At 40.9% G+C, this 14,276-nt stretch overlaps 1 pseudogene; it reads right to left on the bottom strand.

Moving 5' to 3' along the window:
* The window catches only part of LOC142443207 (uncharacterized), a 50,236-nt pseudogene extending 38,903 nt beyond the window's left edge, over positions 1–11,333 (bottom strand).
* Positions 11,334–14,276: the final 2,943 nt, after the last annotated feature.

The raw sequence follows: 14,276 nt of genomic DNA, 5'->3' as shown, positions 1-14,276 counted from the left end.
TATCTGTCATTAAGCCAGTACCACTCTGTTCTGACTACAGTAACCGTAATGTATGTGCAAAGTTCAGGTAGAGCAAGCCTTCCGAATAGCCTGATTTAAATACTTCCCCTTTCCTCAGTAAAGAAAGCAGCCTAAACCCTGTGGAATATCTTTATTGTCTTTGAGCCAGATTTTTTTTTACCAGTATTTTACTGTGGTATATATCTCAATATCAAAATCTACATAAATAGCTATGTCTGTAGATTATACTTCCTTGAGCTTGTGCCCTTTCTGCTACTTTTTCCAAGTGCAGTGGACTTAGAGGTTAAAATCCTAATGTAGTTTACTGACAGAGAGAAACCAAGGAGGTATTTGCGAAGTCACTATATTGCCAGAAACTTCCTTCTGTGTGACATCACTGGTATGTGATGTCATATGACTACCAGTGAAGAGTTTCCCATCTTGACTGAATTTAAGGCTTTTACATTTTGTAGATTTACGCCAAGAAAACTTAGAAACACAGATAAAAGTTTGTTACACACTCATTACAGCTACCTGGTAACTATCCTACAAGAAAGCATTGATGAGACATGAGCTCTTCAATTTTTTAAAAAACTTTTTTATGATTCAAAACTTTACAGAGTAAATTGAAGAGAAACCCCATGTATGTGGTTGCCACATTCATACATTGATTGCAATTCCCGAGACATACCAACCTTCTTCCCACTTCAGCCCTCCTTGTGTTTTTATATTATTCATCCTTCTTTCCTATTCCTTCTTGTTTTCAAAAGTTCTTATCCATAAGCAAATGCTGTCCTTTTGATTTAGTATAGTTGATTGTTCTAAGGAGTGTATACCTCTCAGATGTAATTCTTCCCCTCTGAGCCTGTAAATTGTTGGGCTGAAATCTGAGTCAGAGGAGTGAGTACAGATCCAAGAGTGAAGAGTCACCAGAGGACATAATCTGGGGATTCCAAGTCTACATCAGATCAGTAAGCCTGATCTATTTTATGATTTTGGTTTGTTCCACTTTCTTCTCCCACTCAAATCAGGACCCTCTTTTGTGATCCCTTTAGAGTAATTAGCAGTGGAAGCTGGACACCATCTAGTTCTTCTTATCTCAGGGTTGTGGAGGTTGAAGCTCACTGTGGTCCATTCATCCTCAGGATGAATTGTTCCCACACATCCTCTCTTTTCTTTATTTTTATTTTATGGTAATTCTGTGCTGTCTCCGGCAGGAGGGGGAGGTAACAAAGAACATGCAAGTGCGGCAGGCACAACTGGCAACTAGGTGGGCACTCTACTGGTTGGTACATCTGTTATCCAAAAACACCAGGTTCAGCTCTCTTTCAGGCACTGAAAGCTGGAAGAGCATACATTCTGTGGAAGTCTGGAAAGTCATCTGCCCCCAAAATGGTGGGCCATGTCAGTAGAGGGACAGCAACACATAACATGGGTACCCATGTGGTAAGTCACAACTGTCCATTCACACACTTGGCTCAGGAAAAACTCCAGCACCTCTTCCTTTGTTTTTAAAACTTTATTACACTAACACCAATGAAAGGTTTTCTTGTTGAAAATTTCTCATGTTTAATGAAATCTGACGTCCACATATAAAATGTTCCATTTGATGTTCCATTTAATTCAAGCAAAGGGCTTCTTTCCTTGTGAAATCTCTGATGTGCTGTAAGGCATTGCGTCTGGCTGAAAGCTTTACCACACTCACCACCTACATAGGGTTTTTCTCCAGTGAATTTATAGATGAGTTTTCAAATGTCCTTCATGAATGAAGTTTTTGCCACATTCACTACTTATATGGGGTTTCTCTCCAGTATGAGTTCGCCAATAAACAGTGAGTCCATCCTTCCTGAGAAAGGCTTTTCCACATTGACTACATACATGGGATTTCTCACCAGTATGAGAAGTCTTCTGGATAAACCCTTTGCCACACTTACTACATACATAGGGTTTTTCTCCTGTGAATTTTTATATGAGTTTTGAGATTTCCTTTACGAATGAAGCTTTTGCCACATTCACTACATTTATGTGGTTTCTGTCCAGTATGAGTTCGCTGATGAACAGTGAGAGAAGGCCTCTGGATAAAGCCTTTTCCACATTCACCACATACATGGGGTTTCTCTCCAGTATGAGTTCGCTGATGAACAGTGAGAGTACACTTCAAGGTAAAGGCTTTTCCACATTCACCACATACATGGGGTTTCTCTCCAGTATGACTTCGCTGATGAACAGTGAGAGCAGTCTTCTGGATAAAGCCTTTTCCACATTCACCACATACATGGGGTTTCTCTCCAGTATGAGTTCGCTGATGAAGAGTGAGACCATCCTTCCTGAGAAAGGTTTTTCCACATTGACCACATACAAAGGATTTCTCTCCAGTATGAGCTCGCTGATGCTCAGTAAGTTTACTCTTTCTGATAAAAGCTTTTCCACATTCACCACATACATGGGGTTTCTCTCCAGTATGAGTTCGCTGATGAACAGTGAGAAAAGTCTTCCTGATAAAGGCTTTTCCACATTCACCACATACATGGGGTTTCACTCCAGTATGATTTCGCTGATGAACAGTGAGAGAAGCCTTCTGGATAAAGCCTTTGCCACATTCACCACATACATGGGGTTTCTCTCCAGTATGAATTCGCTGATGACCCGTAAGACCATCCTTCCTGAGAAAGGCTTTTCCACATTGACCACATACATGGGATTTCTCTCCAGTATGAGTTTGCTGATGAACAGTAAGCATACACTTCCTGATAAAAGCTTTTCCACATTCACCACATATGTGGGGTTTCTCTCCAGTATGAGTTCGCCGATGAAAAGTGAGAGAACTCTTCTGGTTAAAGCCTTTGCCACATTCACAACATACATGGGGCTTCTCTCCAGTATAAGTTTGCTGATGAGCAGTGAGATCACTCTTCCTGGTGAAGCCTTTCCCATATTCACTGCATACATAGGACATGCCTGCCACATGAGATTCCTGATGTCCCTTGAGGTATGACACACTGTGGAAAGTTTTCCCACATTGCAAACATTTATATAGCTTTTGTCCTTTGTGACTTTTTTGATAATGCTCATTGAGTTTGAACACTTTCTTGAGTTTTTGCCCACGCTGACTGCATTCAGAGTCCTCGATGGAGGTTGTCCCACATTTACCGCCTGCGTGTGGTTTCTCGAGTTCATCAAACTCCTGATGCTGAATGCATTGTGACTTCATGAGCCTGGGTGGTTCACACTCAGCGAATTTTCTTTCAGTACAAAATTGCTCTTGTTCAATGTGGAGAAAAGTTTTCTCATCTTCACTGAGCACAACTGACTTCTGTATTTTGTTGCTTCTGTTCTGATTTAATTCTAGAATGATTAAATCTGATTTTACAATTTTTTCATGTAATTCAAACATCTCGTAAGCTTCCTTTGGAGGAAAATTATTTTTATGCTGAGAATAGGTATTAAATTTATAGCATTGTTCTATTCTGTCCATGCATCTTTCACATTGTAAGTGCTCAAGCAAATGATCATCATCTTCCTGGATTCCTATAAAAGAACAGAACAGAACATTGACTATTTTCAACATATTGGTTTACAATACAGCCCTTAAAATACGCATTGATACAAAGTAGATCTTTAGTGACAACCCTCTTATATGAATATAAATAAAACACTATGCTTAATGTTTATTGCCCATTGAACAAAATACAAACATGTAAACAATCCAAATGATAAAAATAGTTATTATAGAAATCAGGTTGGATATGAAAGTGATAAATGGACACAGATTTGATATTTGCTTAAAGATGTACATGAATACATAAAACAAACATAACAGAAGGAAGACATGAGACCAAGAGACCACAGGAGTGATAAGACTTGCTAATTCCAGTTGGTAGAGGTTAGATGTATTCATTGCATCAATCTAACTGAAAAACAATTAAGTACTAGACAAAATTGGGAATGTGAAACATGCTGAATATTCTACTTGGGAGAAAACCATTTTTACAGGTATATATGAAAAGGATTATGGAACAGAAACACATTCTTTATGTTTATGGAGCCTGTATTCTAGCTCACAGCACTCATCTTACAGTGCTGTCCTGTGGTGGCGTGCAGGTTGCTGTGATGCCAGAAGCACTGCCACCCAGTGTTTCAAAGACAAGCAGGGCCATCCATGGTGCACAGGTCTTAGTGGAATCTCCAGAAATAGGGACTGCGAGGAAGACCTGGTGATCAAACATGGACCCCTCAGGTTTGATGGCAATGAAATAACACTGAGGAAATACTAAATCCTCAAAGTACAGTCAACAGTAATGATGTGGATGGAGGAAGAGCTTTGGGGACCTTCAGTGCTTGACATGGCATAACTGAAAATGAGAAAAAAATAGCTGCAAATATCCTCTAATAATTGGAAAATGGCATAAATGCAATATTATAATGAAAAATTTGCAAGTTGTCAAGACAAAACGGAATGGTAAAAAATTGATAGTATATGTATTATTCAACTTTAATAGACTGGTACTAGCTCTTCTTAACTAGATAATCAAGTGGTTTATAAGGCTGAGATTGACAAATTCAAGAAGATTGGTATCACATTCATTATCCAAAAGAACACTGCAATATCTTCCCTGATGTATAATTTTGTCAGTGGTAGGCTAATATTCATATGCCTGCAAGCAAGACCATTTAGTACAAGAGTTATTTAGTTTTGTGCACCAATTAAAGCAAACGCAGAAGCATTCAGATTTGTAAGTTGGAGAAGAGTCCCAGTCACATTCTCTCAATTAAAAATCATCCCCACAATACCCTCTCATTATAGTGCTACCTTAATGATACTTCATACAAGCATATGACTAATTACTATCTGCCAGCAGCTTTAACTACGAAAGCAGACATGTTGTTGGTATTGTTCTCCCTGCTCAGGAGACAGTTACTCTACTCCAGCTACCCTCAGCACTGGTCTTAAGTTGCTCATCCAATTATTTCAGGGATCCCCAGGGTAAAGATCCCGCCTACCTTGTTAGGTAGGTAGGTGTCTGCCTGTGTGTGTGTGGGTGGGGTGGGGGGGGGGGTGAGTGGGGATGGGAGCTGCATGCCCTGAGTTTACATAAACTGGTGAAAGAATACAAAGTCCATTTATATCTGCCCTTCAATTACACAACTGTCCCTTAGGACCAATCCAGGGGGCATTAAAGAGACAAAGGGATAGTTGATTCCTTGAGTGACAGCAACAAAGGGAACCTGATTGCTTTTAAAGCTAGGCATCTTTCAGCTGAGTAGCAAGAAGTCAGGCGCCTGTAGCAGCTGTACACTAACATCTTACTGGAGGACAGTTCTGGGGAAAACTCTATCTGAAGATTGTGCATTAGCAGTTCAAGCTTTGGAGCTTGTGGAAGTTTTCTTCCAACACTAGTACTGGTCTCCCAAGCCCTATGGTCAGGAGTGTAGAGATAAGGCTGCTCACACTTTCATCCAGGTTCTGTTTTCCACAATAAAGAAATTGAGGGGAGAGGGGTTAAAGGAGAGCTGACATCAGGAATTTAAGAAGAAAATGTACTGTGGTAGCAATTGTACAGTACTGCTCCATGTAATTGAACTACTGGAAGTTATGATATCTATAAGAGCTCCCAATAAAATATTTTAAAAAATATATTGCACAATTTACATGAATTTTTCAGCCTGACATTGATCAACCATACAATCATGTACACTGATGAATGTAAAATTTGGGGAAAGTATCAGTAGTTGGAAAATGTGATCTTAGTAATAGAGATGACGCGCAAGTTTACTGATAAAATTTTGAGACTACTGATGAATTCATAGCAAATTCCTTATTAAACACCAGAAATGGAAACTACACATATGGATCTTTCGGAATGGAACAAATGAAAATCAAATCAACCACATCTAAAGAAAAAAATGGTGGAGACGCTTTATTAGTCAAAACACGCCCATGGGTTAACTATGGAACAGATCATAAATTGCTCAAATCCAAGTAGAAGCTATCCAAAGTAGCTAGAGCACAAAGCTTAGAGACTATGTAAAGAATAAACTTGGGGAATAAAAGACTGACTGAAGACTAATGACAGAAACCAGATGGGATGTGGGATGACATGAAAGCCAACTTCCATATGGAAACCAAAAGGCTACTCAAAAGACAGAAAAGAGAGCAATATTGAATATACTATGCATTGTTTGAATAACTAATAAAATCTATTGGAATATCTTGCAAAAATGTTCTTTACAAGCAGCAACGGTCATCTGTCGTGTATTGGACCTGTTAAGAAGTAGTGGGCCTAAGGAAGGCACACTGTATACTAAGGGATCTACATCAGACATGTGCGTAATGAAAAAAGCAAGAATACACGATGGTAAAAATGCCCTTTCCACTTAGATAATTACTAGAGGTATAGACAACTTAAAATAAAAATCTTACAGGTACAAAAATATTGAAGGTACGGTGCTAAAGTATGTTCTAAGCTGATAACAATTTTCTTGCTAGGAAGACGATTTTAAATACCTAAAAATAACAGAAGTCATAAATGTGTTTTAACAAGAGGAATAAAATATGGAGAAACATGTCTGTTAAAGAATTCCAGCAGAGAAGGCAATTTGACCATCTCTCTAAGAAAACAAAAAAAGAACTGATATCATCTACATGAAGAAAAGTTTAAAGGAACAGGGCAACAAATGAGAAAATGGACACCAAAACCTTTAAAGAAACTCCAAGGGGGGAAGCTAAGGAAGCACAAAGGAGACCCGTTTATGGTGGGAGCTCAAGATCCAAGACGGTGCTGCATACTGCAAATGGCAATCCATTCTGACTCAGTAGGGGAGGAATGTGCTGTATTCAGAGGACAGTTACTAATTCAGAGTTCTCTGTTTGGAGAGGTATGCAAGAAAGATTTTCATAGTAAAGTGGAAACATAAAAGAAGGGAAAATTTCAGAATGTTAAAGAAAATTATGGAAGCAAACATACAATAGTATAAAACAAGAAAATGGAAATCTAATCTCATTGGAGCTACAGGTGTACTTCTCTCAACATCTTGGACAAGTGAACTCTCACATTCAAAGTAGCACTTTCGGACCCCTATCATAGATAGGAGGCCTTCTCCCTGTTCAATCAACTACCCCAGCCAATTCCCCTTAAGGTATTTTGACCACGCATCTGAGAAAATTCCACTATAGTTTGCTTCTAATACCAAACACAGTTCTCTTGTTCCAATTGAGAGAAAGCTTCTGGGGTGACAAGTAGATAACCTGTTATGAGAAATTACAGAATCCTACACACCAACATTAACGTAAAGTTTGCAAAGCATGCACTTTTGTATTTCTAGGAAAATAACGTTCAAAGGAACAAAGTAAATAGTGTTCTCTCAAGGGCAGAAGACCTAACCCACTAACCTAGGATGAGACAATGCAATGAGAATCTACCTCTTTGAGAATACCACAAACACCGCAAAGTTTTTAACACATAAGACAGGAAAAGCCAGTGACGAGGTCAATGACTTGAGAATTCTTCTCACCAATGGAAACCAGGTTGTGATAGTTCTCCAACATCACATCCTTATATAGGGTTTTCTGAGCAGGGTTCAGGAGCTGCCATTCCTCCCGGGTGAACTTCACAGCCACATCGTTGAATGTCAGTGGTTCCTGTAGTAAGGGGAGTTTATTTAATAGAGTATTTTACATTTGAAGATTTTAAAAATATATCTTACAGTAAAGAAAGCAAAACAGTAATAAAAACTATTGTGGTAGCTCATTCCATAATGTGTCATTAACTGAGGACGTGGTAGACAATATACTTACCTTATTTCTACATTCACGACCATAGGCCCAGAAAACTAGGCCTATTTTTAGAAAGATCTCCAGTGTTCTGAGAAATAAATGTTTTCAAATATACATTCTCCAGGTCAAATAATGTGCCCCCAACAATAGCTAGCTGTACATTAAGGAGCAGATGTAAAGAAGCTCCCATAGTAGATGAATCATTTCTGTGCCTGGCTACTTAATTATGCCTGAAAGTTATCTGTAGGTCTGAACAATCAGGCTCTAGAGCCAGCCCAACATAAATGCAGGAAATCCCTGGAGAGGGCACAGGGCCGGTTTGAAGTCAACTAACACTAGGTCAAGATGGTAACTCAGCATCTTGCTTGTTTATAATCTTACCCGCTTAAGATATGACCCATTAACTATGTACATGCTAACTGCATGACACGAATGCCTTATGGAAAGGTCTGTAAGCTCCATTATATATACCCATTGGAAAATATATTCAGTCTCTCAGGCCTGACATGGGAAGAGAGCCCCTGTGTCCGGCTGTCTGCTCTCTGTCTTTTAATATTTCCCACAATTGCAATGTCACTCCTGAGGATCACTTTTGGAGTGTTGGGGACCCCAGTGTCCGAAAATAATGCACCCACTCATAAAATTAGAATTTTGAGCTCCAGTGACATTATCTGAATGTTCTAGCAATAGCTCAGCTTTATAATCACACAAAGTAGATAAACACCTGCTTGTTATTAAATGGAATTAGGGTTTCTACCGGCATCACCATTATAAGAGGCTCGGTACCTTCAGTGGCAATAAGTATCAGGAATAGGGCAGATGGCGGAGGTCAAACATACCTCACCTCTCCAACATTTTTTGTCAACACTAAAAAAAGTCAGTCCTTCCACACCACTCTGTCTCACTTATGGGTTTGATAATCTGTTGCTGTGGTCACACAACACTCAATAGATAAAAGTGGTCTATTAATGAACAAGGTACAACTCGGGATCAGGAAAAAGAAGCCATAACTCAGAACCAAGATCAGAATGTTCATAATCTCCCTTCCTGAGTGCAGAACAACTTTCTAAGCTCTTAAAGGCCAACTTAGGATAAGCTCCTCTTGACAACCTTAGGACAAATTCTCCTCAGCCACCTTTGGACCGAATTACCTTAACTTTAATTACAAGGTCCTCTTGAACTTGCCATCTTTCACCACATGCTCCCCAAGGGGCCCCTCCTAGTTCTGTTGGGTGGATCTCTGGATCCTTCCTAATCTTGCCTAGGCAGGGAAGGTGCTAGGTTGGCCCAAGAAGCCATCTTATTAAGAGGGAGAGAGAGAACTGCCTGCAGGCAGGGTTTGAGAGGAGACAGTGAGGCATTAGCCTGTCATCTGAGCTGTTGATTTGGGTTTGTTAGCCCCTGCAGCCACACAGTTCAGAAGGAACCCATGGATTAGGGATTTGCAGCTTCCAGAAATTCATGAGCCATTTCTTTGAATGACAACTGCGAGCCGCCTGTGTGAACTTACTTGAGAGCTTCCTCCACTCCATGAGTCAACAGCTTGCTGTGTGACCTTCCCATTTGGGTTCCTCAGCCTCTGCAACCTATTATCGGACCAGATTCAACAACTTCACCTTGTGAGGCAGTGTACTGTTGTCCTGGTGATCTGGTTCATCAGCCTTAGCAAACACATCAATGAGAAGTTTCCAGAACAGCGGTTCTCAATCTATGGCTCTTAACCCCTTTGGGGGACGAATGACACTTTCACAGGGGTCGCCAAAGACCATTGGAACACACATATTTCCAATGGTCTTAGGAACCAAGATACCACTCCTCTATCGTTATTCAGGCAAGTCCACTCACATGCAGATACGCCCACATATGAGTACCGGGTGTGAAGACTATTACCCATGCTACACATGCTTCAAAACAAAATTTCATTTTTTGTCATTAGAAAGAAATATTTCACAACATATAATTACATATTGTTTTGTGATTAATCACTATGCTTTAATTACGGTCAATTTGTAACAATGAAAACACATCCTGCTTACATTATGATTCATAACTGTAGCAAAATTATACTTATGAAGTAATAACAAAAATAATTTTATGATTTGGGGTCACGACGTGAGAAACTGTATTAAAAGGTTGCGGCATTAGGAAGGTTGAGAACCACTGCTCCAGAGTGATACCTGACCTATGGATTTGGGACTCACCAGCTTCCACATCTTGAAGAGGGATTTATTTACTTGATGGCTATTTAGTTTTGTGAGATACAGCAGGGCAAATCATGGAGCATCCTGAAGCTCTACCTCACAGGGAAGGTCTACTGCTGGTCCTGCAAAATGAACTGTAATATTCATGGATCAAGATCTATACCAATGAAGATAATGACCAGGGCACATGGGACACAGTGACAGAGCCACAAAGAGCTTTCCAGCCAAGATCGAGGAACAGGCCGACAAGATCAAGAGGACAATCTCAATAATGAGCTGATATAGATGAACTGATAAAGATGGAACCAAGAAATGAGCCTTTATTCAGAAGGCACAATGTCTGAGAGGGACACAGAGAACAGGCCTGCTCTGAAGAAGAGCAAATCTGCCTACATGTTTCCTTAACATGAATCCCAATGTCTATCTTATTGATTCTGTTAGCAAGTTACATTTTGCTACTTAATAAAACTTGTGCCTGTGATTCTGGCATGTAATTTCTATGTGGCCACTGCAAAAAATAATGATCTGCGAAGGAGAGAACTATGTAAAGATAACTGCTGTCAGAACTGGAAAACCATTGGAGGGTAGATTTACGTTTAAGTTCTGCCTCACATGAATCAGGGTTGATGCTGATGGTTGGTTCGCTCTCCTACATCTCTAATTAGAGGAAGTGAGAAGCCATCAACCATTTTAAAATTAGTATTCCTACAAGGCCCATTTCAGAGGCATTAATGAGAATGCTGCAGTTTGGGATATTATTCAACACCACCTTCAGAAAGAAACATTACGGAAACTCACTCAGACAAAAAAACCCATGGAATAATGGACTCTCCTAAAGAAGTGATCTTATTTCTCCTTAAAAACTTAGCATAGTGTTAAATTTGAATGATTCTCATGGGTTGGCCATAAAATAATGAAATATCAGTTGAAAGCTAATATCATCCAAAGAATCCTTAGTGATGTATTATGTTCAATGTCAGTAGTTTAGTGTTATTCCTGTGATCAACATATTCCTAATCTTCTCCATCCTATGTTGAAGTCAGAGTCAAAGTTCATCTCTAACTTATACTACTTCAAATTTCCACTTTCCAGTGAACTGAATCAGTACTACACAGGCGTCTACACTTCTAGTAGGTAATACCGAAAAGGAAAAAATGCATCAGAATTACCTGAGTCTTGGTCATTTTCTTTGGTCCTTGTAATACTGCCAGGAACTGGGATGTTCTATGTTTGTCTTTTCTGTATCAGCTCCAATGATGCTCACGAATTTCAGCCTCTCAGGAGGACATCCCAGAAATAATAATACCCAAACCAGGCACTTCTTCCTTCTTCCTCTAAGCTGCTGGTTGGTGAAAATCTGCAGGCTGATGGGAGGATACAATGTGAGTAGTTTAGGTCCAAATGCTGTAAGTGTTCCTGTCCGTCTTCTTAACACAGTCCCCAATACTGTTAACGGTCTCCTAATTGAGTGACAGAAAACATCTTAATACCATGAGCAATAAAAGCTAAAACTCATAATTTTCAGACCTATGTATAAAAGATGACTTTATAATAAAGAGATTGCGTAATCAAATACACATGTCAAAAATAAGAAACAATAAACCTGGACCGCTACCTCAAAGCACATGAAATATCAATTCCTTACTGTGTGACTCTCAAGGAGAATGACAAATTAATGAACCTTTATGATGACTGAAATGGGCTATATAAAGAACTATTTAAAACTGAATGCTGTTTTTCTAGAGCTGTAAATTGTACAATCACTTTAGAACCACTTTAAAACTCACCATCAAGTAGAGTTACACATATAAGCAACGATAGGACACAGAAGAACGGTTCTATAGTGTTTCCGAGACTATAGAGCCACTACAGGCAGCTAATGGGTTAGCAGTCCAACACTTAACACTTGTCTAAAACCACAGCTCCATATTAAACACATATATCACCTATTACACTTTGAAATTCATATATATGTGTATATATATGTAGAAGTATACGTCCCCCCATAATGAGTGCACTTTTGAACTCCAAGACAAGTAACATTTTATTGTAGCATTATTTGCAGTAACCCAATGCAATGAGTTGCCTCTACGTCTTCCTTGCGATGGCCCCTTAACTCCTTCCAAATATTTAGTTGGGTGTGTCATCTGACAATGTGAATGAGGAAAAGGAGATCTGGTGGCATAGTGGTTACTGTTGGGCTTCTAACAGCAAGGTCAGCAGTTGGAAACCACCAATTTCTCCTAGAAAGTAAGTTGGGGATTTCTTCTTTCACGAGTGACATGGCTTTCTAGTCCACTGAAGAGTGACAGTCTTGGAAACCAACATGGGGCAGTTGTACCCTATCATACAGGCTGGCTATGAGTCACTGTTAACTTGATGGCAATGAGTTTGGTTTTTTTGGTTTAAGAGAATTGTGAAAATTGCCAAACAATAGATTGCTACCCTTGAGACTTGGGGCTATGCAAATAAACTGCCTGAAAACCCAACCTGGAAATGAGTCACATTGGACGTCTGTTAGGTTTAACTGAGGCATTTCTCAGACAGAAATTGGGATCTCACTACCATAAAAAAAAAATGAGAGAGAGCCAGAGAGCCAGGAGTAGGGGCTTTTGGATCTCAGATTCTTGCATTGAAACTCTTCAATGTAGAAGACAGAGAGCTGTGACACAAAAGAGGAAGTGATGGGGAGAAGCAGCAACACAGACATGTTGGCAGCAGAACCAAGAGACTGAGACAGAGCAGTGCAATTCCCAAGGCACGGAACAAGAGAGCTGAGTGCCTCTGGGCAGGAGGTTAATACATGAAGTAGTATACATCTGAGTATTTATCTGGGGAACCAGATCTGCCAACGTACACAGAGGTCTGTGAGGCTAAGGGACAGAGTGGGCACTTCTCTGCAGAACTAAAAGACCTTTGTAACACTTGCCCATTCAGGACAGAAGCCAAGGGGCTGCAGGGCCGCACTTTAGCTGCAGGTATGGCTGTCAAGATGCTGTCCCAAAGTTGAACTGTATCTTGAGTCATTTAGGATCCAAATTGTGTGTTAGGGTACAAAAGTTACCCCTATGCCAAATATAATTTAAGGAGATTTACTGAACTGTAAGAGAAAACAAAACACACACACACACCGGATGGATAAGGGAGACCACTAGCACGAGGTCAAAATAACACCTGAGGATTCACAGCCTGGACCCTGGATAACAGGGCATAGAACAAAAAGCATGTCACAGATCATGACTGGTGGCAGATCAATACATCACAGGTACAGGTGGGACTTCAGAAGCAGGAAAGGGACCATGACTAGGACATGTACCTTATTCAATAGAAGAACTTACAAGACTGGTCCAGGACCTTCATACAAAGCCAGTCAAGGCAAGACTCGACAATGTCTCTTGTTCTGTGCTCAGTAAGGTGACCTCCATCAGGCATACACCGAGGCAGGCCAGAGAGGGCTGGCTGCAGAGGAGTGCAGGCAATCTACTTTCTAATGCATTCCCCCGGAGGGGGACATGATCTATACACTTGGTTAATGATCAGAGAGAAATTAATTGCAGCTTAATCAAAGTGGGAACACAGCAAATGGACACTGAGTTATCACTGTCATCAGCAACCCAAACCTAAAACCCCACTGACTGCCATCGAGTGGATTCCGATTATAGCGACCCTTTAGGAGCAGTTGGACCTGCCCCGGGTGGGTTCCCAAGACAAGAGTAGAAACCCTGCTTTTCTGTCCAGGTGTGGCTTGTATTTCTGAACTGCTGACCTTGCAGTCAGCAGCCCAATCTGTAACCAAGGAGGCCACCACTTTTTGCAAATTGGAGCGCTCAGAATTTAAGAAGCTCTAATACAATTATAAACGGTTGTCCACCCAGTGAATTCTGTCGTTCAGGGAGAGGCGCAAAGCCCTCTGGCCCTGACGGGCAGAACAGCCTAGCGATTGTGCGTGGGCGCTCTCCCCGTCGGACCCCAGAAAACATAGCTCCCGCCTGCTGCCCACCGAGCTTCTCTGCTCCGCCTCGCCCTCAGGAGCCCGTGTCCTGACGCCACACGTCCGCGCGTCGCTCGCCCTGTTTCAGAGACAGAAACGCACTTGTTCTCCTCTCACCGTCGTCCCGACAACTTACACTTACTTCCCAAAGGCTCCACCGCCCCGCCGGTGCGCAGGACCCTCCTCAAACTCCCGCCACAGCTCCCGGCGCGACGGGAACGCAGCGCGCGACTATGGCGGCCGCAAAAGGTACAAATACACGCACTTCCGGTCCCGCCCTTCACAGACTTGCTGGAGGCCGCCATGCTTA

The sequence above is a fragment of the Tenrec ecaudatus genome, chromosome 3 (genome assembly GCF_050624435.1).
Source record: "Tenrec ecaudatus isolate mTenEca1 chromosome 3, mTenEca1.hap1, whole genome shotgun sequence".
In the NCBI taxonomy this organism is placed as follows: Eukaryota; Metazoa; Chordata; class Mammalia; order Afrosoricida; family Tenrecidae; genus Tenrec; species Tenrec ecaudatus.
This window is presented reverse-complemented; position numbering and strand designations above follow the sequence as displayed.